The 23,612-nt window shown below is 37.9% G+C and overlaps 1 protein-coding gene across 6 annotated transcripts in view; it reads left to right on the top strand.

Annotated features, from left to right (window-relative positions):
* Positions 1 to 23,612, top strand: part of STAT5B (signal transducer and activator of transcription 5B) — a 72,349-nt gene that overhangs the window by 10,459 nt on the left and 38,278 nt on the right. The window lies entirely within an intron of this gene.

Below are 23,612 nucleotides of genomic sequence, written 5' to 3'. Positions count from 1 at the left end.
CACACCTTCGTGTTGCAGTTCGGAATAGCGCCCGCCGGCTCCTCGCTTTTCTCCCTTTTTCAAAGGGAGAAAAGGGTGTCTGCGACTCCTAGGGGTGGGATGAGACCTGTGGTGCCCGGTGGGGTGGGGGGTTTTAGCCAGGCTTCAAGGAACAGCGCCTTATAAGGAGTCCAGACAACAAATACGAACGTTTCGATCAGGCTCGGGGGTGCAGAATCCCTCATCAGGGACCCGCCAGGCCCCGGCTTGTGCGTGTGGCTGTGGACGCAGTGCGTTCTTTTTTTCTAGCCAGGGATAAAGAGTTAAAAAGTGCTCCTGGTGTTGGGGGTAGATACGCAGCGTCGGAAGGGGAGTCGTTGTGTCACCAAAGCTGGTCTGAGGCTAAAGGAATCTGGCAAGATGGTCAGGCAGATCAAAGAGGAAAGAACTTGTGTGGAGCAAGAGGCGTTTGCAGACACTTGTAGCCAGCAGTGATGGAAAAGGCGAGGGAGAAAAACAAGCGCCAGCTTTCAGGAAGAGGAGCTTAATGAGAACCACAAGAATTTTAAGGGCAAAAAGAGATAGCGATCCTCTCTTTCCCAAAGAGCCATGCCAGATCTTTTTCTTCTAGACCCCTCTGATCCTGTCATTGTATGTGATACCGTCGTATCAAATAAATAGTGCTCAAAGTGGGTCGTAGAATGTTAGAGCTGGAAAGGACCGCGGCGGTAATGCTCCATTCTTTTATTGTACAAATGAGGAAACTGAGGCCAGATAGGTGGAGCGATCGGCCTGCTCCATTCACGCAGCTGTTTAGTACTTCAGAAACTGAAATGTCGGTCTGAAGACTCTCAGGTTAGTGCTCTTCCCGAAGCACAGAGAAGCAGTAGACATTTGCCTAAACACAGTTCCATAAATTGTCTCTGGAATGTCCTCGGGGAATGCCCCTTGAAAGGGCTAGTGTGTCACCAAATTATTAAACTGAGCTTAGGTCCTTTTTTCAGTCTTCAAATGGTGTTTATCATCCGCTTGTATCTTAGGTTTCCAAAGGGCTTGGATAGCCGCCTGGGCCATAATAAGCTTTCAGCTGTTGAGTATACTATCTCAATTTTGTTATCGTCCAATTAAGATAATAGAACCTTCCCTCTTTCCTCAGCACTTTTCTGTTATTGTTTATTTGTTTATATTATGTTGGTTACATTGTTTATATTCATTGGCTGTAGTTCTTAGAAGAGGATGTATTTTATTTAGTGTGCCAGTCATTTTTTTCTAATTTCATAACACTAGGAACATTAGATCAGTTCTGATGATATCAAATGGTGGAATTCTGTTGATTGACTTTATTTCAAGGCTTTGGGGTTTTTTTGTTTGTTTTGGTACCAATTTCCATCTCTTGGAAGATCACAGTTAGAATTGATATTGTAAATGGGAGAAGGGGGCTGCAGATTTTAAGAAAATTTATTATGTGACGGTTTGCGATGTCTGTTGGTCTAACCAAAACAGCACCACACCTTTGGTCAGGTAAGTGTTATCTAGTAGATTACTTGTTTTCTGTAGCCGTTGGAAGATGAAAATTTCAAGCATCTGGTTGAGACACAGGGAAGGAATGGAGAGATCTTTTTTTAAAAAGCAAAACATCAGGAAAAAACACAAGAGTTGATTTCTATCACAAGCAGTTTGGTTATTGCATAACTTGGAGCTAAACTGCACAGAATCTTTGCTGTATACCCAACTAAATAAATTATCCCCCCCTTCTCACTGGTCAGGATTCACATTTTTGCCCACAGGCTATTAGTATGGATTGTGTTAAGAAATTTAAGGTGTCTATGTTTCTTAAATGGATACTTCATGATATATATGATGGAAGGGGGAAAAAGTGTTATCCTTGTTTGGAGTGTTACAACATGTATATTTTGGTCAGCACTTCCTATTGTGCCCCAACTTCTCGTTTCATCTTCATTTTCTTGCTCTCAATTGATTTTTTAAAAAATTTTATTTACATATGCAAAAACCACATCAGGACTAGTAAAAAGCATCACTTGTTGCTCTTTGGGTACTTACGTCCATTTGTTTCAAGTTATATTGTTACGTTAAAATTATTTCAAATTATATTGAAATCATTTGTGATTTGTGTTAAGTGTATGTTTATAAATGTGCTTGTGGTGGTTCATTTGGCTTATTTTTGTGTAGGTAATACAGGTAGTCTTATTATAAAAGCAAGGTGTTATAAATAGGTAAATAATATGCTCAAGATTAGATTGCAGGTTAAAGGTAGAATCAGAGGAAGCTTAACTCTTCTGGTGCCCTACAAACATGTATGTATCTCATGAACTATTCACAGATTTCTGGACTACCAGTGACACATATTTCCTCCCTTCTATTAGAGTGTAGATTACCACATTATGCCTACAAAAGGAAGCAGAAAACCTTCTGTTTTTTCTTAATGTGTTTTGAGCATTTGAAACTTATTCTTTTAAAAAGTTATGACATTCCTAGGTTACTGAGCTCTTCAGAAGAATATCCTTTTACTGCATATGATAAAGTGTCAAAATACCTTGACTCTGGCACTTCTTAATAAAAATAATGTTTAAAAGTTTGTTCCAAAGTATCACTGTCCCCAGTTTTGTGTGGTGTTTAAAGGAAAAGATTTTTCTTTAAATCTGAGCTTTGTTAATAGAACCGTTCTAAAATCAGAAGTATTTTTTTCCTCTGCAGTGTTGGAAACACAACAGTTTTATGCTTATTTCTAGGAATAAGAAAGTCAAATTTAACAATCTAGTTTCCATTGATTAGACAGTTTCTTGTACACTTAAATTGTGAGCGTCACAGTGATTAAATTTTTTAATTGCCTTCTGTTAATTGTCATGTCCTTATTTTAAGTAGCCTGTTTACATTGGATGTTTTCTTATTAGTGATGATCCTTTTACTATTAAAAAACCTAAGCCAGTTCAGAGAGGACTTTACATATCTAAATGGGTTCTATTTTTACTAATCAATGAGGGGAGTAATTTACACGTGTTCAACTTTTAGTTGAAGGAGACCCTCACTTTTGGTGATTTCAGGGTTTTAGATGACGTTTTATTGCTTTTGTTAGTTTGGTCACACCCGTGACTTCCTTGGAAGGTATCTTTGAAGTTTGGTTTCCTTTTTTTTAAAATGGTAATATTGGGGTGGGGGTGCTTCCTGTTTGTATTTTCAAAATTAGGTCCACATGTTAACCTTCTCGTGGTGTCACATTTTTATCTTAAACATATAAAGACGAGCATCAGATGCCATGTGGTTTGTCTTTGACCCATTGTACTGCTCCATGACAGCTCTACCGAGTACCCAGTTGGAAAGGCAAGACATCCCAAATCTTCCCAGCTCCCTTCAAGGTTTAGCTGCCTTGGAAGGAATCTTAACTACCACGACAAAGGTGCAATTAACAGAAAAATGGGGCTGCTGCTTTCTGTTTTCCTCCCAGGTACCTAGAAAATGCACAGCACTGGGACTTACCTGGTGGTGCGGTGGTTAAGAATCCGCCTGCCAATGCAGGGGACACGGTTTCGAGCCCTGGTCTGGGAAGATCCCACATGCTGTGGAGCAACTAAGCCCGTGCACCACAGCTACTGAGCCTGCACTCTAGAGCCCTCATGCCATAACTACTGAAGTCCGTGCGCCTAGAGCCCGTGCGCCTAGAGCCCGTGCTCCGCAACAAGAGAAGCCATGGCAATGAGAAGCCCACGCACTGCAACGAAGAGTAGCCTCTGCTCGCCGCAACTAGAGAAAGCCCACACACAGCAACGAAGACCTAACACAGCCAAAAATAAATAAATAAAATAAATAATATAAATAAATAATATTTTTTTAAAAATGCATAGCACTAAGATAGAGCGAAAACGTGTTATGTGTAGCTTGGAATGTCAGTGCCTTCAAGAGGGGTTGCCATAGGTTTATAAGATATAGCATCTATTTAGCAGTGACTATAGCCGTTTTTCTGACCTCACCTAAAAGGCACACAGAATATCATGGAGGAGTCAAATAAGCACAAGGAGAGATTCAGGGTATGGTGGTGGTAGAACTTTGGAGGAATCACCCTCAGCCATGAAACTCTTCCTAGACCCTCCTGGATAATTTTTACGTGGTAGGTCCCTTTTAATACAAATGTTGGGGTGAGAGTTATTTGGAGGCTTGCGGAGAAGAATATCCTTGAAAGGAGTACGGATAGTATTGTTTCAGTGATTGAAGCAAGTGACCTTTTCCTAGCCTTCAGCTAACTTTATTCTAGAAGTGTAATGACTAAATAGACTCCTAATTAAATTGACATTCAAACATGTTTGCAGTGTAGGGGCAGTTTCTCTCTTGTAAATTTTCTTTTGGATCACATCACTAAAGGCAATACTGCATTAGCATGTTGCATAGTAACGCAGTTTGCAAATGAGGTTAATACGTAGAGTATCTTGACCTCCCATCCCTCCCCCCCCCCCACCCCATAGTCAAGAAAGGAGAAGTTATATGTCATATACTGGATATTTTCTTCATTGAGTTTATTTTAATAATTACCTCCATTTCTCATGTATTGTAGTACTATTAAGATGAAAAATACATATATTGATTGATAAAGAACATTTATCTTTTGGAAGCTAGCTTGTAAAAGCTAACAGTCATTCTCCATTTGTTCCTCCATTGCCTTTGGCACGCTGATTAACTCTTTAAAAAATTCGTTTCCAGATTTCTGTTATGAAGAGAACTATCTCCATATTCTATTCACTGCTAGTTTTTTGAGGTGCTTATGCTGACTCATTTTTTAATTATACTAAGATATAGAGTATGGTTTGAGAGCAGTAATGAGATTCTCAGAAGATACGAAAACTTCCCTTTCTGACTAGTTAGAGAAAGATTGGGGAAGACAAGGGGAAATACATCAGTGAGCCAATCAATTATTGTTATTTGTTGGGATTAATTTGGTGACTAATATTTTCAACGCCCATCAGGCTAGTAAAAGTGGCTTTGGCTTTACCCTGCAATGATAACAGGACAAACTCAAGTTTTCTCTAATACTGCTTGTTTTTCCTAGTAGGGGATTTTTTTTGCATATGGGAAATCAAGCCAAAGCTACCAGTAACGGTCACATCCATGATTTGTATAAAAAACTATTTACCACCCTGGGCTATAGCTGTACTTACCGTAAGCTCATCTGGGAAGGCGTACTAATTATTTATATAATAATTATTATGCCATCTTTAAAAAAGTGATCAGAAAACTAATTTAAAAATACTTCAAATTATGCCCCAAACCTAAAAGTAGAAAGAGAATGAAAATAATACCTAACATCATTCACTTACAGTGTGCCAAGCAGACACTGTTATAAGCTCTTGCCATGTTTTAACTCATGATCCTCAGAGGGGTGGGTATTATCCTCAGTTGAAAGATGAAGAAGTGGCCAAAGAGAAGTTAAGTAATTTGTCCGAGGTCACATTGCTGCTAATGGCAGGGCTGGATCCAGACCCAGGCGGAGCTGATTCCAGAGGCTGCATTGCTACCCACTGCACTGCGAAGGAGAGCAGGCAACTGCAACTTCGCAGTGAGACATTTGATTTCTTTAGGGCTTATAGTTCTTTATTTGTGTTCCAAAATGCGCTCTTGTGTTTTTTTAATAGAAATTTTTTAATGTATATTTGGAAATTTTTTGAAGTTTACGATGGTGATGATAGGTGTTTTTCCAACTTATATATTCCTGACAGAAATTATATTAAAACAGAGAAAGTCTTAATTAAAAAAATTTTTTTTTAATTATTTTATTATTTTTGGCTGTGTTGGGTCTTCATTGCTGCGCACGGGCTTTCTCTAGTTGCGGCAAGTGAGAGCTACTCTGTTGCGGTGTGCAGGCTTCTCGTTGCGGTGGCTTCTCTTGTTGCGGAGCATGGGCTCTAGGCGCGCAGGCTTCAGTAGTTGTGGCATGCAGGCTCAGTAGTTGTGGCTCGTGGGCTCTAGAGCTCAGGCTCAGTAGTTGTGGCGCATGGGCTTAGTTGCTCCGCGGCATGTGGGATCTTCCCGGACCAGGGCTGGAACCCGTGTCCCTTGCATTGGCAGGCGGATTCTTAACCCCTGTGCCACCCGGGAAGTCCTGAGAAAGTTTTAATTTTAACTATAAGTTGTCCTTTGTTGTCCTACTAGCGTTACCATGTACATCACAGGAGAAGGGCTCTAAGCTGTCTCTTTGCCTTCTATTTATAAACAAAAGGATCTTCTTTGCCAGTGTGGTTTGAGACCTGCATGTTTGTTGACTGAGAATGCAGGTATCCAGCACATTTTATTTACAACTTTATTTTGAAGGGGTTTATGGTCCTGTTCTTGTTTTAAAGCTAGTAATTGTGATTTTTGAGCTAGAAGGACTTAAGAATTTTAATTTGGGGGGATAATTTTTAAGGCAACTGAATTTATTGTGTGTTTAGAGCCGTGGAAAGACCATTAGAAACTAGTCTCAGAAATGTATTCCTTTTCATATCTGATGCTTGTTTTCTATCAGAACTTTTCTTAGAGGTGGATTGTGACGTTAAGTCTTGGAGACAGAATTCACAACCCTAAAGTGCAGTGATTTGAATTTGAGAGATCAAGTCAGGGATGAAAAAACCTTCAATTTCCTGAGCAGAGAGTATGAACTTGCTCAAATAAACAGAGGATGTTAGCTTCCAGGGTTGTCAAACTGTCACCTTTGACCAGGGTTGAATTTTCTTTGAATGTTGACAAAAGTTACAATGTCAGTGGAAAAAGCTTAATGTGAAGTATCTATAACTCAGAATTTCCTTATGTTTGTGTCACTGAGATCCTATAATTAAAGGTGTTTTTTTTTTTTTTTTTAAATATATGTCTGATGAGTTTAAAAAGCCTTCAGTGGGAGTTTCCAGCCTTTAGGTGAGAGTCAATGAGAAAGTTTGTGAAAAAATATTTTGTATTGTCTAAAATTCAGAGCCTATAGCTGGCAGTAAATCGCTATGTTTTTGTAAAGAGTGGGATTTTTAAAAATCCAAACCTGGGGAAATGTTTTAAATAAACTATATTTTAAAATATCACTGTAGAGAAAGAAAGAAGAAGAAAGAAAGAAAGAAAAACTGTTCAGCACTTAATCTGTTAAAGTACTAAAAATTGGGATTTATCAGGTTCGTAATATAGCATTCTACAGTATATTCATTAATGGTTTAAGCTAGGTAAAATATTCTCTCAGAAATAATGCTAATTCTATTTTTCCTTTTGTTTCATGTTTGTAAAAATCTTTTGGTCCTCTTTTAGGCTTGAAAAAAGTAGCAAACTATGTGTCTACAGAAATATATAGCTCTTTACAAAATGAAACAGTCACTTCAGCCTGTGGATTTATGTTTTTAGGATTTGTGATCTGTTTCTGGTAGAAAGTAAGAAAGAATGATAGCGAGAAATGGACTTTGTAGAGTCTTATTCCAAAAGGTATGGAAGGTCTAATACACAGGGATGCAGTGCAAATATTCTTCGTTCTTTTGTTGTTAATTTTTCAATTGTGTAACAGTATTTGGAGACCCTGAATGTGGGCATATTTTAAAGATGAGTTTTTCTTGAAGTGAATTTAAATATCAAGTAAAAATACTAAATTCACTGTAATGTGTATAGAGATTGGCCTTACTCCTTAACCATTGAAGGTATCAAAACAAAATAGAAAATATTTGGCTTCCTGAATGGTATGGCTGCAGTGAACATGCTGAGTTGGTCATGAAGCATAATCCTTTTCTTTTGCAATACCAGAGCAAAACACATAATTTTAAAGGAATGGATCCTTAGGATAACTTATTACCTTAAGCGCACATTTGAAATTTTGTTCCAGAAAAGTGACGTCAAAATTTATGATTTTGAATTTTTACTATCCAAGTGTGAGAGGTCTAGTTGGGACAGAACTGAACATTACATTCCAATTATATTGGTAAATTTGAACAGGAAAAATATAAAAGCAGTAGCTTTTATGAAGTAACTCATAAAAGAAATGTATATGTACATATAGGCATTAAGAATAGGCATTAAAAAAAGACTTCTTCTGGGTTGTGGGATTTTGGATGTATGTATACACTTCCTAGTGTATTCCCATGTTTCTGTAATAAATCGGTAATAATGAATAGGAAATACTTTTGTAATCAAGAAAAAAGTTATTTTTAATGAATGGGTAAAGAAAATGTGAGAGAGATCACATGGAATATTATTCAGCCATAAAAAGAAGGAAATCCATTGTGACAACGTGGATGAACCTTGAGGGCCTTATGCTAAGTGAAATAAGTCAGATGGAAAAAGACAATACCGTATGACCTCACTCACATGTGGAATCTAAAAAAAACCCAACTCCAAAAACTGAGCAGATTGGTGGTTTCCAGGGGAGGACAGTGGGGAAATGGATGAGGCTGGTTAAATGGTACAGATTTCCAGTTATTAAGATGAATAAGTTCGGGGGATGTAATTTACAGCATGGTGACTATAGTTAACAATACTATTGATATATTGTATATTTTAAGTTGCTAAGAGATAGATCTTTAAAGTTCTCACCAAATGCCAGTTGTAACTGTGTGAGTTGATGGATGTGTTAACTAACCTTATTGAGGTAATCATTTCACAATATATACTTATATCAAATCATTACATCTGCATCTTAAACTTATACAATGTTGAATGTCAACTATATCTCAATAAAGCTGGGGGAAAAGTTATTTTTTAAATGGCTTTTGTATATTGATTTATCTCAGAATGAGAAACCTGTTTTTGTTTTCAGTTAGTGTTTCCTTTTTAGGAGCAGAAAAACAAGTAGTTTGTGATGTTTATGTTAAATATTTGGCATGACATACTATTTTGGTATGATTATATGACATCTTTTTTTGATGAACGGTATTAAAATCATTTAAATTGTATTTAATGTTTTCAGAGTTAAAATAACTTGAGGACTGAGTTATTTCCTATATTTGGTGGAATGTTTCATATTTTTATATATAAGCCGATGGAGAATTATACTGTTTATAAATATAATAAATAAATTATATTATTTTACTTGTGTATGTGCTCTGCTAGGTTACCATTCATTTCATATTGAAGGTGTTTGTTTTTATTCAACTTCTGGGAAAAAAATGGTCTCATTTAACTTCTTGCAACCCTGAACATTGTTATTTCAATATATTTTCTGCATTTGCTTTATTTATTTATTTATTTATTTATTTATTTATGGCTGCGTTGGGTCTTCGTTGCTGCGTGTGGGCTTCCTCTAGTTGCCGCGAGCGGGGGCTCCCCTTCATTGTGGTGCACAGGCTTCTCATTGCTGTGGCTTCTCCTGTTACAGAGCATGGGCTCTAGGCGCGCAGGCTTCAGTAGTTGTGGCATGCAGACTCAGTAGTTGTGGCGCATGGGCTTAGTTGTTCTGCGGCATGTGCGATCTTCCCAGACCAGGGATCAAACCCGTATCCCCTGCATTGGCAAGTGGATTCTTAACCACTGAGCCACCAAGGAAGTCCCTCCACATTTGCTTTTATACTGCTTTCTTGCTCATGATGATACCTACAAAGGTTGCTAGGTTTATAGATTTCTTTTTCTTGTAATTCCATTAGTCATGCTTAATGACTTCTCTGTGTTTATTATGACATTCATTTGGGAATATCTGGTAAAGGAAATCTCTGGTGAAAGACACTTTCTTTTGGGTATATGTCATTGCTAATACAAGAGACTGTGTTTTGCCTTAATTAAATTCAAATTAAATAGTTTCTTTGTAACTAAATCTAGTTTTAAAAGCACTTTAACATTTTAAGGAGTTTAAGGAAGAAAAATGAAAATAAATTACAAGTTGATGCTTTAGGAGAATTGTGGTACATAGCTCTGTAGGTCTTATTACTTTGCAACAAATAAAATGACAATCTTAAAAAAATATGTATTTTTGAGCCCAGCAGAACACCTACATATTTTATGTAAAACTCAACTCAGCAAAAATCTACCTTAACTTCGATTGTGCCTTGTAATTTATTGTAATGGAATTTCCTATAACAGAATTTTATTTTAAGTCAGTTTTGGGAATACTGAAACATAAAAGAGATCATATAGTACCTTTTGGTGTTTTTTAATCCTAAATCCGTAAGTAGTTCATTCCAATTCATGAAGATAATAATAATTATTATTATTATTTTATTTATTTATTTTTTAAATAGAAGTTTTTATTTTATCTTTTTGGCCGAGCAGCATGTGGAATCTTAGTTCCCTGACCAGGGATTGAACCCACGCCCCCTGCAGTGGAAGCTCAGAGTCTTAACCATTGGACCACCAAGGAAGTCTGATGATTATTATTTTTTGAAGATAATTATTTTTGTGCATTAAAGATAAAACTATAAACGTATATTGCCCAATATGCCTTCATAAATAAATCCTGTTGATTTTATTCTTTCTTGCTTATCACTTCTTACCTCCTCTGCCTCCTGAAAATGTGATAATCTCATTTAATCCAAAATTATGTTTTCCTTTGGTTTCAGTTCATTTATAGTTGCTGATTTTCCCTGTAATCTCTTTTATCACTGTGATACTATTGTGACCAGTTAGAATAATCCCCTTCTTCCCTTATGTATCTGAATCATCTTCACCAAACCATGAGATATTTTAGAAATTATATAAACTGGGACCTCAAATTTAGCGTTATATATTTCACAATATGGCATCAGTAAATTATAGAATATTTTAAAATTAATATGTGAAATGATTTCTTGCTTTCTTCATTTAGAACTAGTTACTTGATAGTGTTCTATCTAGCCTTTATTTGTTTTTGAGAACTTGGCTGTCCTCACAAAGGTAAGTCTTTTTCTAAGTCCATAAATCTTAAAATTATCTCAGTAAAGGAGCTCAAATGCATGTAAGATTCAAATGACTGTAAAGAATGATTACTTCTCTTAAAAGTTAACATTATAATTTTGTTTGAAGCTCTCTAATTCGCTTTTTGTTTCTTAGCTGCTAGAGGGCTTTTGGGGATTGTGAGCGTGTGTGTGTGTGTGTGTGTGTGTGTGTGTGTGTGTGTGTGTGTGTTTAAAAATACTTCCAAAGTGAGTAAAGAAATTTATTCCAAAATTTTACGGTAATTGGGCTACCAATCAAGGTAAGACTTAGTAAATGCTAAGTAAATATTTACTGCTAATGCGCAGAGAGCTAATTAGCTAGTGAGCTAATACGTTTTTTAAGGCAGTTAGACAACAACTTGACCCATTAAATTATATACACCAGTGGTTCTTAACCATTTGTGGACTAAGAGACCTTTTGAGGCACTAATGAAACCATTGACTCTCTTCCCAGTAAAATATGCCTACACATAAAAATCTGCATACATTTCAAGAGGTTCGTGGACTCAGGTTACAAACCTCTACTGTAAACAACCATCTCTCTGTTAACACAGATAATGGAGATGAGGGAGTATGGAGAAGAAATAACAAATAATCCAAATGTACTGTTAAAACGAACCTCTTATTTTGTTATCTGGGGACTCAGAAGGGGCTTGTTTCCCCAGGGAACTAATAAATACCAATTTACTTCAACATTCTTAAGGTGTGTATTCCATTGTGTAACCCTACTGTAATTTAGTTAATCCATTAATAATTGATAGTTGTTTCCAGTTTTTCACTTCTGTAAATAACACGGTAGTACAGATCCTTAGGCTGAGTGGGTTTTTTTCACATTTACCAGACCATCTCCTTAATATTAAGTTGTAGAAGTGGAGTTGCCGAGTCATTTGCATAGATAGTGCCAAACTGCCCTCCAAAAAGCCTATCCCAGTCTGCATGCCCACCAATAACTAGTGCATGAAGGGAATGGTCATTTTCCCACATCTGCCATTACTGAGTGTTGACAACCTTTCTCTCTTTGCTAGTCTCTCATATTTGTTTGTGTTTCTTTGATTTCTAGCAGTGCTTCACAAGTTCGCAGGCCATTTTGTCTCCTCTTTGTGATTTGCCTCTTTATATAATTGGCCTGTTTTTTTTAATTACATATGCTTGAGTTTTCCTCAGAGATCTTTCTGTCTTAACATATTACAAGGAATTTTCTCCGTTTTTTTTTTTGACTTGCAACTTAGTATACTATTTTTTTGCAGTACAAAAATGTTAAATTCTTAGGTAATCTAATTTAATAATCTTTTTTTCTCTGATCTGGCTATTAAGACATACTTAAAAAAACCATACCGACCAAAGATTATAAAATTTTCATTTGTATTTTCTTTTAGAATATTTTATGGTTCTATTTTTTTTTCATTGTCTCTCAATCCATCTAGAATCTGTTACTGTGTAAGAAGTGAGGTGGGAATGTAGCTTTATTAGTTTTCCTGAAAATAACAATATTATTTATTGATCACTCACTCACTGTGTGCCAGCACTGAGCTAAATGTTTCACAGGTATTAACAGTTTCAACCTAAATCAATTTCAAGTGGCTCGCCAGTTATCTAGAAAAAATCCACCACTTTCCACCAGCTCCCTCTTTTCCCCATTGATAGGAAAATCCATCTTAATGTATACCAAGTCCTCATATATGTTCAGATCTGCTTCTTGTCTGTCCTTTTCCATAGATCAGTATGGCTCTGAATACACCACATTGTTTATTTGGATCACTAAAATTTTTTCAGAGAATAAATCAGAGAGGTCAGAATTCACATGGACTTCCTTTGAAATACGCACTGGGATAGGATCTTAATATGACTCAAAATGAATTTCACATTCTTTGAACAGATGGTGGATAATCACGGGTAGTTACATTAAAGAATCACTAGATTTAATCTTCTTAAACATACCTTTCTATAGAGATTATGTGACAGAATAGTAATTTTTAAAAACAATAAGCTGTATGCTTTCGACTCAAACAGTGTAATTTCATTCTGACGTTTCAGTAAGTGTAGTAAAACTATATATTTTAAGTTTTTTAATTTAAAAGCTTAGAATTGCTTTCAATATTTTTTCTTCTAAGCAAAGCATAGAAGGAAAGTTACAATTGTTACAGATAAGACACATATGAACTAGAATACTGTAAGAGTTATATAGGAACATGTGAAATATTTATGTTATAGACAAGCAGCTTGTCCAGTATAAATATAAATGTAATTTTCTAGAAGTAACCTTTAAAAAAGGTAAAAAGAAACAGGTGAAATCAATTTGAATAATATATTTTCTTTAACCCAGTATATCCAAAGTATTACCATTTCAACGTGTAATCAATATATAAACTTCGGAAACATTTTACATTCCTTTTTTACTGCTGAGTCTTCAAAATCTGGTGTGTGTTTTACGTACACAGCATATCTCAATTTAGATGCAAAATTTTTACCAGAAATACATGAAGTGTTCAGTTTTCATAAAACTTTTAGTTGATAAAGTAGATTCACATACCCAGGTTGTTCCAAACATACTTGAAAGTTTTCCAATAACCAAATTGAGCATCAATTTTAAGTTTACATTTAAGTTGATTAAAATGAAATAAAAATTTAGTTTCTCAGTCACACTAGCCACATTTCAAGTGCCCAGTAATAGCACATGTGGCTTGTAGCTATCCTATTGGACAGTGCAGTTACAGGGCTTCTAAAGAAGTAAAATAAAATACAGGCTGTCTCCTACTTTTAACATCTAGTTTACCTATAGCTCAAATACAGGTAGGATCTCTTGCCCTCTGGGAACTGCTCTACAAGGGATCAGAAGCTTTTCTTACCTGAAAGAAGATGATACCCCTAAAGCTTCCCACCAGACCCCACTCCCAAAATGCACACAGATGTATACAGACTTCTCTTTTTTTTTGGAAACTGCTGCACTGAGGCCAGTTGAAGCATTATCCACATGCTTGGAGGCCCTTTCTTTCGTTGGGAGTAGAAGAGCTGTTAGTGCTTTGTAGGAGCTGGGATGGGCAGGAGTAGAGGGATTACTTTGTTACTAATGGTATCCCTGACTAGACATTCTAACTTCTTTTCCTTCAGAAACAAAATTATAAAGGGTCATTAGGTTTTGTAGGATTGTAGATCAACTGGGGTTTGGGGGCTTACGTAGGAATTTTTCATCTCTTTATAACTTTGTTTCTGTGGGACAGTGTTTTGTGTCCCAAACAACAAATATGCAAATGCATTTTGGATTATGATTCCATTTGTAAGGTGACCAGGAAGAAGGTGTGGGGAAGAGGTTGGCAGTTGCCTTATTACAGAAGGTGCAGGCGTCTGAGTGTTGAACTTTGATGCATCAGCCTAAATTGTCTCTTGTCACCTATACGACCTTGCTTACTCCTCTGGAACTAAAACAACCCATAGTGTTTTAGGTATACCTGAACTATCAAAACCGCTTTTAGGCAGAGTTTTTTGTTACTTTGGGTTTTTTTTTGGGGGGTGGTGTATGTTGTTTTTGAAACTGAGTTTGCCTGTAAAAGAATCATATTCGTCTTTTGGTCTTAGCTACTATTCATTTTCATGTTGTACATAAAGTTGATGCTTGAAATTTGAGATCTAGTTACAGATGAAATTTTTCCTTTCAAAAGAGATTTCCCCCCTAATGTTAGTTTAACCTTAGGAGATACTTTACGGAGGGGAGTAATATTTAGTTATCATCGTGGGGCGATGGTAACTCCACCTTTATGTGGAAGACTGAACCAACAGCTTCAGAAGGCCAACTCAACCCTCTGATCGTCAGGCCTTCCTACTTAGTTTATCTTTTTTTTTTTAAATTTATTTATTTGTCTGTGCCGGGTCTCAGTTGCGGCATACAAGATCTTCGTTGCTGCATGCGTGATATTTTTAGTTGCAGCATGCAGGCTCCTTTAGTTGTGGCATGTGGGATCTTTAGTTGCGGCATGGGGGATCTAGTTCCCTGACCAGGGATCGAACCTGGGCCCCCTGCATTGGGAGCGCGGAGTCTTAATCATTGGACCACCATAAACTACTTAGTTTATCTTAAATGTCTTTTTAGATCCCTGGTTCTAGAAGGAACCTTTGAAGAAATGGATAGAACTTCTGTGCTGCTTTGAATATTGGCAGACTCTAAGCTAAATGCAGTTGGGTTTTTAATGTTAAATAAAGCACTTAGTAGCTTTTACTCCCAGGTAGCCTTTAGGAGCCCCTTTATTTTATTTTATTTATTTATTTATTTATTTATTTGTGGTATGTGGGCCTCTCACTGTTGTGGCCTCTCCCGTTGCGGAGCACAGGCTCCGGACGCGCAGGCTCAGCGGCCATGGCTCACGGGCCCAACCGCTCCGCAGCATGTGGGATCTTCCCGGACCGGGGTACGAACCCGTGTCTCCTACATCGGAAGGCGGACTCTCAACCACTGCGCCACCAGGGAAGCCCCGCCCCTTTATTTTAATATGGTGTCCAAAGTAGGTTAATTGTAACTTAACACATCCTGGTATAGTTTACTGATTGTAAATTACTCCTCAATAAAATTGAGAATTATTTCCATAAAGGAAAAGTTCCTTTTTTCTCAAATATAATATGACAGCCTGTTTTAGAATATTTAAAATATTTCCTTAAAGGTGAAAATTTAAGAGCGTATATAAAAACTGTTGTGCTCCAAGGGGAAATCTGACTCTTTTGTCTTAAAATTCATTATATTCATTACATTAAACAAAAGATTGTTGTGTTGAGTTGAGAAACAGCCAAGTATTTCAAAATATTTTTGTTATACCTAGGTTTTCACTGTGATGTATTTATTTTAGTAGAATTTGACATATATTTTATTCCATGGGAAAAAGAAGAAGCTAAACATTTGCAAGCCATCTGCCACCTTGTGCTGCTATGCATTGGTGGGGAGAAACCTGAGTCCTATTATAAATTTTAAACTCTGTGCTCTATATTTTTAGTACCTTGTGGAAATTGAATCTGCAAATCATCTCTGAGAGATAAATGATTTGATTTGATTGTGACAAGCATGAAAGTTATCCCCTCTATAAAACTATGTCTCCTGGGAAAAAGCTGGGCTAATACCGCACTGAAATGACCTTAACGGTGGAATCCTTGATTAGACCCGCATTGTTTTGCACGTACTATAGCTCCATAAAGATGATCGACGTCCATCAGGGATGAACAGATGTCCTGGCTTTATCAGAAATTGCTTTCACATTGCCAAGCCTTTCACAAAGCCAGTCATCACCCTTGTTAGTCTGATTTTGTTGAGATGCTTTTAAAACTTTTTTCCAAATATTGGTTTGAATGCACAGACTTTGCTGTTTACTTGTAAGATTCTATGTTAGTCAGGTATGGTGTCCTTCTCCCCTAACAGGGAAAAAAAAATTAAAAGCAAAAATAGGAAGTATAGCATAGTCTGTATTTACTTAAACTTTAAAGTATTTCATATCAGGTACTAGCATCTAAGTTCCATAAAAGGCACATCTGTTTTGTTCACTGCTATATCCTCAGGAGCTAGAACAGAACCAGGCATATAACAGGTCCTCAACAAGTATTTGTTAAATAAATACGTATAGTTTCTATGAGTGGGTCGATGCACTTACTTTTGTTTATGGCAGGAAGATCCTCATCTCTGATAGTAAAGATTGGTTGATGTTGAAGGTACCTTAATTCCATCTGTTCCCCTTTAATCTCAACATAGAGGGTGTCTCCAGAGACCACTTCAACCCTCAGTAGGGCTGAAAGTCTATCTTTTACTGTGGAAGAAAGAAAAGAGGGGGGAAAACCAATTCTCTTTATTTCATTTGGATTTTGGAGTTAAGGATGGAAGAAATTTGAGTTTACTAGGCAGGAACTGGCCTTTTTTCCCCATTTAAAAAAATTGTGTTTGTGTTACCATTTTAACCATTTTAAAGTGTACAGTTCGGTGACATTACTTAATGTCATCCCACATTGAAATGGTACCTGTTAAACAGTAATCCCCCATCCCCACTCTCCCCCAGACTCTGGTTACCACCATTCTACTTTCTCTCTATGTAAGTGTGACTACTCTAGGTACTTCATATAAGTGGAATCATATAATATTTGGCCCTTTGTTTCTGGCTTATTCTTTTTTAAAAAATTTTATTATTATTTATTTTATTTATTTATCTTTGGCTGCGTTGGGTCTTTGTTGCTGCGCTCGGGCTTTCTCTAGTTGCGGCGAGTGGGGACCACTCCTCGTTGCGGTCGCAGGTCTCTCATTGCAGTGGCCTCTCCTGTTGCAACTGTAGGCGCCCAGGCTTCAGGAGTTGTGGCTCACGTCTCCGGAGCAGAGGCTCAGTAGCTGTGGCGCACAGGCCCAGCTGGCTGCTCTGCGGCAGACGGACACTCAACTGCTGCGCCACCAGGGAAGCCCTTTTTTTTTTTTTTTAATGTGACCCCTTTGCTTGGAGACTTGGCAATTTTTCTTTCCCCCATTTTTTTAAGTTTTTCCTTTTGTACCTAGATCTAGCAAGTGATGCATACACAGTAAGTGTCCAAAGACAAGTTAATTCAGCAGCTTGTTGCATGCCACTAGGGGGTTATTAAAGCTTTGAAAATGTGATTCCTAATCTGTATGTCTGTAGGCTTATCTCCTCCAAGTCTTGCTGATAAACCTGCACTGACAATAATATCAGAGATTAGTCTTTCTCCATGTTTCATAAAGCAAATTGTTCTCCTTCTTATAGCCTGATTATGAACTGGAAAATTACTGGCACGTTGTTGTAATTGTTTATACAGGCATGAAGACAAACTACACAAGGACAATAGCTACATGAAAGGTTTTGATTGCAGCTTCATTAGGAAATTACATGCTCCTACTCATTTCTTTTCTCTTTTTCTATTCTCATTATATCTTCCTCCCTCCCTCTCTCCATCACTTTCCTTCCCTTCTAGTCTGTCATCCCTCCTTCCATCTCTTTCTTCCTTTCTTTTTTCTTTCTTTTTCATTCTCATTTTCCTGAGTAGTTGCTACAGAGACAACCTGAACCTAGGGTCCAAATATAATTAAAATAATTGTAGCTCTCTATCAGTCTACTTGGAGGGATGGGGAAAAAGAGAGTATGAGAACTAAATATTTTTTTTTAAAGATTGGAAACTAACTTGTTGAGGAAAAAGAAATATGCTGGGAGATCTAATTGGTAAAGAAGCAAAGAGGAAGAGAGAGGGAGCATCTTGAAGGATGCTTTAAAAAGTAACCTGTGCAATTGAAATTTCAAGCAGAATCGTAATCCATGGACTATTTTAGGTCTATTGAACATAGGGTTGGTTCACTATTTTAGGACTATTGAACATAGGGTTGGTTCTCCCACTGTATCCCCTGCTGATTTGCACTGGGCAGATCATTTCTGCCTTCCCTGATTCCATTTCTCAACCTGTAAAATGGAAGGTCAACAATTAGATTCAGAATCACAAGACTTTGAGCCAAAGCCATGAGAACATGAAAGGTACTTTTTTTTTTTTTTGCCATATGCGGGCCTCTCACTGTTGTGGCCTCTCCCGTTGCGGAGCACAGGCTCAGTGGCCATGGCTCACAGGCGCAGCCACTCGCGGCATGTGGGATCTTCCCAGACTGGGGCACGAACCCATGTCCCCTGCATGGGCAGGCAGACTCTCAACCACTGCGCCACCAGGGAAGCCCCACGAAAGGTACTTTTTAAATTCAGTTTTTTTGATGTCTACAAATGCAGGTGTTAGTATGCCAGAGACAGAAGTTTGGGGGGGTTTTTTTGTAAATTTTTTTTTAACATCTTTATTGGAGTATAATTGCTTTACAATGTTGTGTTAGTTTCTGCTGTATAACAAAGTGAATCAGCTATATGCACACGTATATCCCCATATCCCCTCCCTCTTGTGTCTCCCTCCTACCCTCCTTATCCCTCCCACCCTTTTAGGTGGTCGCAAAGCACCGAGCTGATCTCCCTGTGCTATGTGGCTGCTTCCCACTAGCTATCTATTTTACATTTGGTAGTGTACATATGTCAGTGCTACTCTCTCACTTCATCCCAGCTTACCTTTCCCCCTCCCCGTGTCCTCAAGTCCATTCTCTATGTCTGTGTCTTTATTCCTGTCCTGCCCCTAGGTTCATCAGAACCTTTTTTTTTTTTTTAGATTCCATATACATGTGTTAGCATACGGTATTTGTCTTTCTCTTTCTGACTTACTTCATTCTGTATGACAGACTCTAGGTCCATCCACCTCACTACAAATAACGCAATTTCATTTCTTTTTATGGCTGAGTAATATTCCATTGTATATATGTGCCACATCTTCTTTATCCATTCATCTGTTGATGGACACTTAGGTTGCTTCCATGTCCTGGCTATTGTAAATAGTGCTGCAATGAACATTGTGGTACATGACTCTTTCTGAATTATGGTTTTCTCAGGGTATATGCCCAGTAGTGGGATTGCTGGGTCATATGGTAGTTCTATTTGTAGTTTTTTAAGGAACCTCCATACTGTTCTCCATAGTGGCTGTATCAATTTACATTCCCACCAACAGTGCAGGAGGGTTCCCTTTTCTCCACACCCTCTCCAGCATTTATTGTTTGCAGATTTTTTTGGTGATGCCATTCTGACTGGTGTGAGGTGATACCTCATTGTAGTTTTGATTTGCATTTCTCTAATGATTAGTGTTGTTGAGCATCCTTTCATGTGTTTGTTGGCAGTCTGTATATCTTCTTTGGAGAAATGTCTATTTAGTTCTTCTGCCCATTTTTGGATTGGGTTGTGTGTTTTTTTGATATTGAGCTGCATGAACTGCTTGTATATTTTGGAGATTAATCTTTTGTCAGTTGCTTCGTTTGCAAATATTTTCTCCCATTCTGAGGGTTGTCTTTTGAGACAGAAGTACTGACAATGAAAAATTATCCAAAGCCAAGATTGGCTCCTGTTGGAGAGGTGGAAATGGTTGTGATGGAATTCAAGTAACCTCAGGACCCTGGGATTTCTGAATTTCAGAACATTAGGAGAATCTTCCAGTCCTTCCTGCTTAAATATGAATGGACGTAGATTGCCATTACTGCCTTGCCCCACTTCTCCTAGATTTAGATCACCGGTATTTATAAAGCTTACCAGTCACGAATAGATTCTTGCATTTCCCATTCCTTGCCATAGGGTCCTCTTTCAGTTCCATATGCTTTCATTGGCACTTACTTTGATTTTCTTTACAGCAGCAGCTGCTAATTAGTGACAGCTTTCGAGTGAGCAGCTTGTCATTTTTGGCAGGGGTAGGGGCCATCCATAGCAATTCAAGGCTATATTTTCATTTGCTAAATTTACTTTGCTACATGGAAATACATCTTGAATTAAAAAATAGTCTGTAGTCAGAGGTGGTTATATTTGCTGAAATATCTTCCTGAGTTGGCATTTGGTCCTGTAGTTGAAGAACTCTCAGGAGATAAAACATAGGTTCAGTGTCTGTCAGACCGATGCAATTAGTCCTGAGTCATCCTTCTAACGTTAATCAACATTCTGGATGTAGAAACTCATTGTCTTGTTTTGGCACAATAGTAAATCACTCTGGATTGTATTTGGTAGTATGCATGGTAACCGAAGGAGTGAATTGTTGGTAGACGTTGTGCTTCCGGTTTATACTCAACTTCTTTCTTGAGACATAATTAAGGGAAAGAAACAGTTTAGTTTGCATAAAGATGCTTTCTTTGGAATTTCAGCTCATATCAGCATCATCACATGTCATGTAATTCTCCTCTTTGAAATTGCTGCAAGGCCCTTTCTCACCTTCTGAGGTGGCCCACACTCTGTCTGTGGCGTGTGTTTCTCCCAAGGCCACTCTCGCCTTCTGAGATGGCCCATACTCTGTCTGTGGAGTATGTTTCTCTCTAAATAAATCCATTTCTTACTTATCACTTTGTCTCTCACTGAATTCTTTCTACAATGAGACATCAAGAACCTGAGCTTCGGGCTTCCCTGGTGGTGCAGCGGTTGAGAGCCCGCCTGCTGATGCAGAGGACATGGGTTCGTGCCCCGGTCCGGGAAGATCCCACCTGCCGCAGAGCGGCTGAGCCCGTGAGCCATGGCCGCTGGGCCTGCACATCCGGAGCGTGTGCTCCGCAACGGGAGAGGCCACAACAGTGAGAGGCCTGCTTACTGCAAAAAAAAAAAAAAGAACCTGAGCTTCATTAAGCCCTGAAACCAGGTGTGTGATCTCAGTTGGAAGACTGTGGGTTTTGGCCAGGTTCAAGTCTCGGCTGTGTGGGTTCAGGTCCCAATCTGAGGTGCACGGTTTCAGAAAGTTTGGTGACACTGTTGTCTGCTGTAATGCCAAAAAGTAGGAAACATACCTCATAAACATGATAAAAAAAAAAAAAGAAATTGCTGCAAGGAGGTTGTCAGCTCTGTTTTACAAACTTGTCACGATGTTTACGGAGCGGTACAGCTTGCAATTTGTATTTACCTTGATTAGCACCAATGATGAGTCAAAACCTCCGTCACAGTTTCTATAAAGTGTGATTCAGTACCATTATTCCTGTAATAAGGATTCAAGTTAATGATCTCCACAGTGTTAAAAATAACATCTTGAAGGAAATAACTGACCTACCATTCATTTCCCCCAATTTAGGTTCTTTTTGTAACATGGAGGTCTACCAAAATTATATTTAATTTAACACACAGTTATTGACTAGCTACCATGTACCTATGCCAAGGAAATCAAAATGAATGAGACATGGTTCCTTCCCTGGTATAAGTTCTAGTCTAGTAGTTGAGCAGCAGCTAAATCAGAAATGCTTTGGTTCTTACACCCAGAATGGAGGATAAATTCTAATTCTAGAGAGGTAAAGAATTCCATCTTTTTAAAAACTGGATGATCAAGATGATAAAAGACATAGGATACAGGTATTGTGTTGATGTGGTTTTTTTAGCTAAATGTTTTAAAGATTGTATGAGGCACATTTCATAGGAGCACGGAATTGCCAGGTGTCCCTGCCCCAGATTTCCCCAAGACATATTGGACAACACTTAAATTCAGACGTCGTCTTCCCCATCAGAGTACCTCTCAGGGGCATGGCTTGGTAAACCCAAATGATCTCCTAACAGTCAACCAATATTTAATGGGCACTGTGCACAGTAACGTAGTTATTTCTACATTTGTCATATTAGTGTTAGTTATCACAGGAAGTTATCATTTACATCTCTCTAGCTTTATAATCACATCAGCATCAGGTAACTTGATGTTAGTTATTGGTATCATGTGAACAGTTATCAAGATAACTGACTTCAGTATCTTTTACTATCCTATCTTACCCACTAGAATAGTTCACAAGTTGTTTTCACATTTGTATTAGTGATATTGTCCCTTTAATGAGAAATGTTTTCTGCCAGCAGAAAACCTGAGTTTAGAATGATCTCTGATAAATACTGGTGATAGATAATAATGTATCTAATGGAAACCCAATAAGGAATTTGGGAACAAATATAACAAACTAACCACTCCCTTCTCATAGGAAGTGTCACTGTGTTAATTCAGAACACAAGTGGTCAGGATCTAGGTTTGGGCCTCACTGGAAAATCACCGACCCCCAGAATGATTCTCGTTTTTCTCCTCCCACTCCCTTTTATAATCTAAAGCTTTTAGCTGATTTCTGATTGATTTGAGAAGAGTGAAGGTGAATCACCAAACCCCTAATATGGCTTCCTTTGGTTGTGTTTGAAGGTTTGTCATCTTGATGTGCTCTGACCTTTAGGGAAGGATGTCCCATTTAAAACATTTTTGAATTGTCAAATAATTTTTGGTATCAGTGAGTTGCACTTTGTTCATTTACTTTGTAGCTTTTATTATAAAGCAGTCTTACAACCACAGGTATCATGGTCAGGAAAAACTCATTTGGTTAGGTGAGGTTTTTAATAAATAAAGCACGGGGGTTGAGAGTATGAGTGCTGGAAATGGGCAGCCTGGTGCTAATCCCAGCTCCTTCACTTACTTGCCACAGGACTTTGGGCAAGTTTTCTAACTCTTAAGCCTGCTTCCTCTTATATAGAATGGGGATAATAATCCTACTGCCTCATAGAGTTGTCATGGGGATTAAATGAGGGTACATATAACATGCAGGCAACAGTCCATGACGTAGTAAGAGTTCCTTGAATGTTTATTGTTACTACTGTGACTATTGTTAACTATTACTACTGCTGCTAGTACTCCCTTTTTCTCCTTTCCCATGCTAATTCCTTTGCTGTCATTTAACATTTGGTGATTAAGTGTAGGAAAGGCTTAGAAATTTAATAGTTTGTTTTATTTCCAACATGAAACAGTTTCTGGTGTGGGTAGCAGTAGTTAATTTAGCATATATAACAAACTACTAAGTTTTTCCTTGAAACCCAAACTGTCTTCATTTCAAAGGAGGTATTCTCAGAGTGGGGTTACATACCCTCCATCATCAAAGCCTAGAATCTTTACAAGACTTTGTCTCACAAAAAGCTTTGTGTCTCTGTTGCCACCACAACCTGAAACTAACGAGTTAGAAACCACATAGAGCCCTATGACATGCTTGTAGGAGCCCTTCTGAAGGAGCCCGCACATTTTCTTGTAAGTTGCATGTAGATAGCTAAGCCAGGAACCGATCTGGTTGAGGAAACAAAAAGTTTTTGTTTTTCCTTCCCTCTCCACTTTTAAACTCAAAAGATCTAATTTTGTTGTCTCTGGGAAGATTAAATGCATAGATGCTCACTTAATTTAAAGAAGTCTACGTGAGAATGCGGTGTTGTTTCTTTGGGGGTTAGGGGT

This window comes from Stenella coeruleoalba, assembly GCF_951394435.1.
Source record: "Stenella coeruleoalba genome assembly, chromosome: 19".
In the NCBI taxonomy this organism is placed as follows: domain Eukaryota; kingdom Metazoa; phylum Chordata; class Mammalia; order Artiodactyla; family Delphinidae; genus Stenella; species Stenella coeruleoalba.
This window is presented reverse-complemented; position numbering and strand designations above follow the sequence as displayed.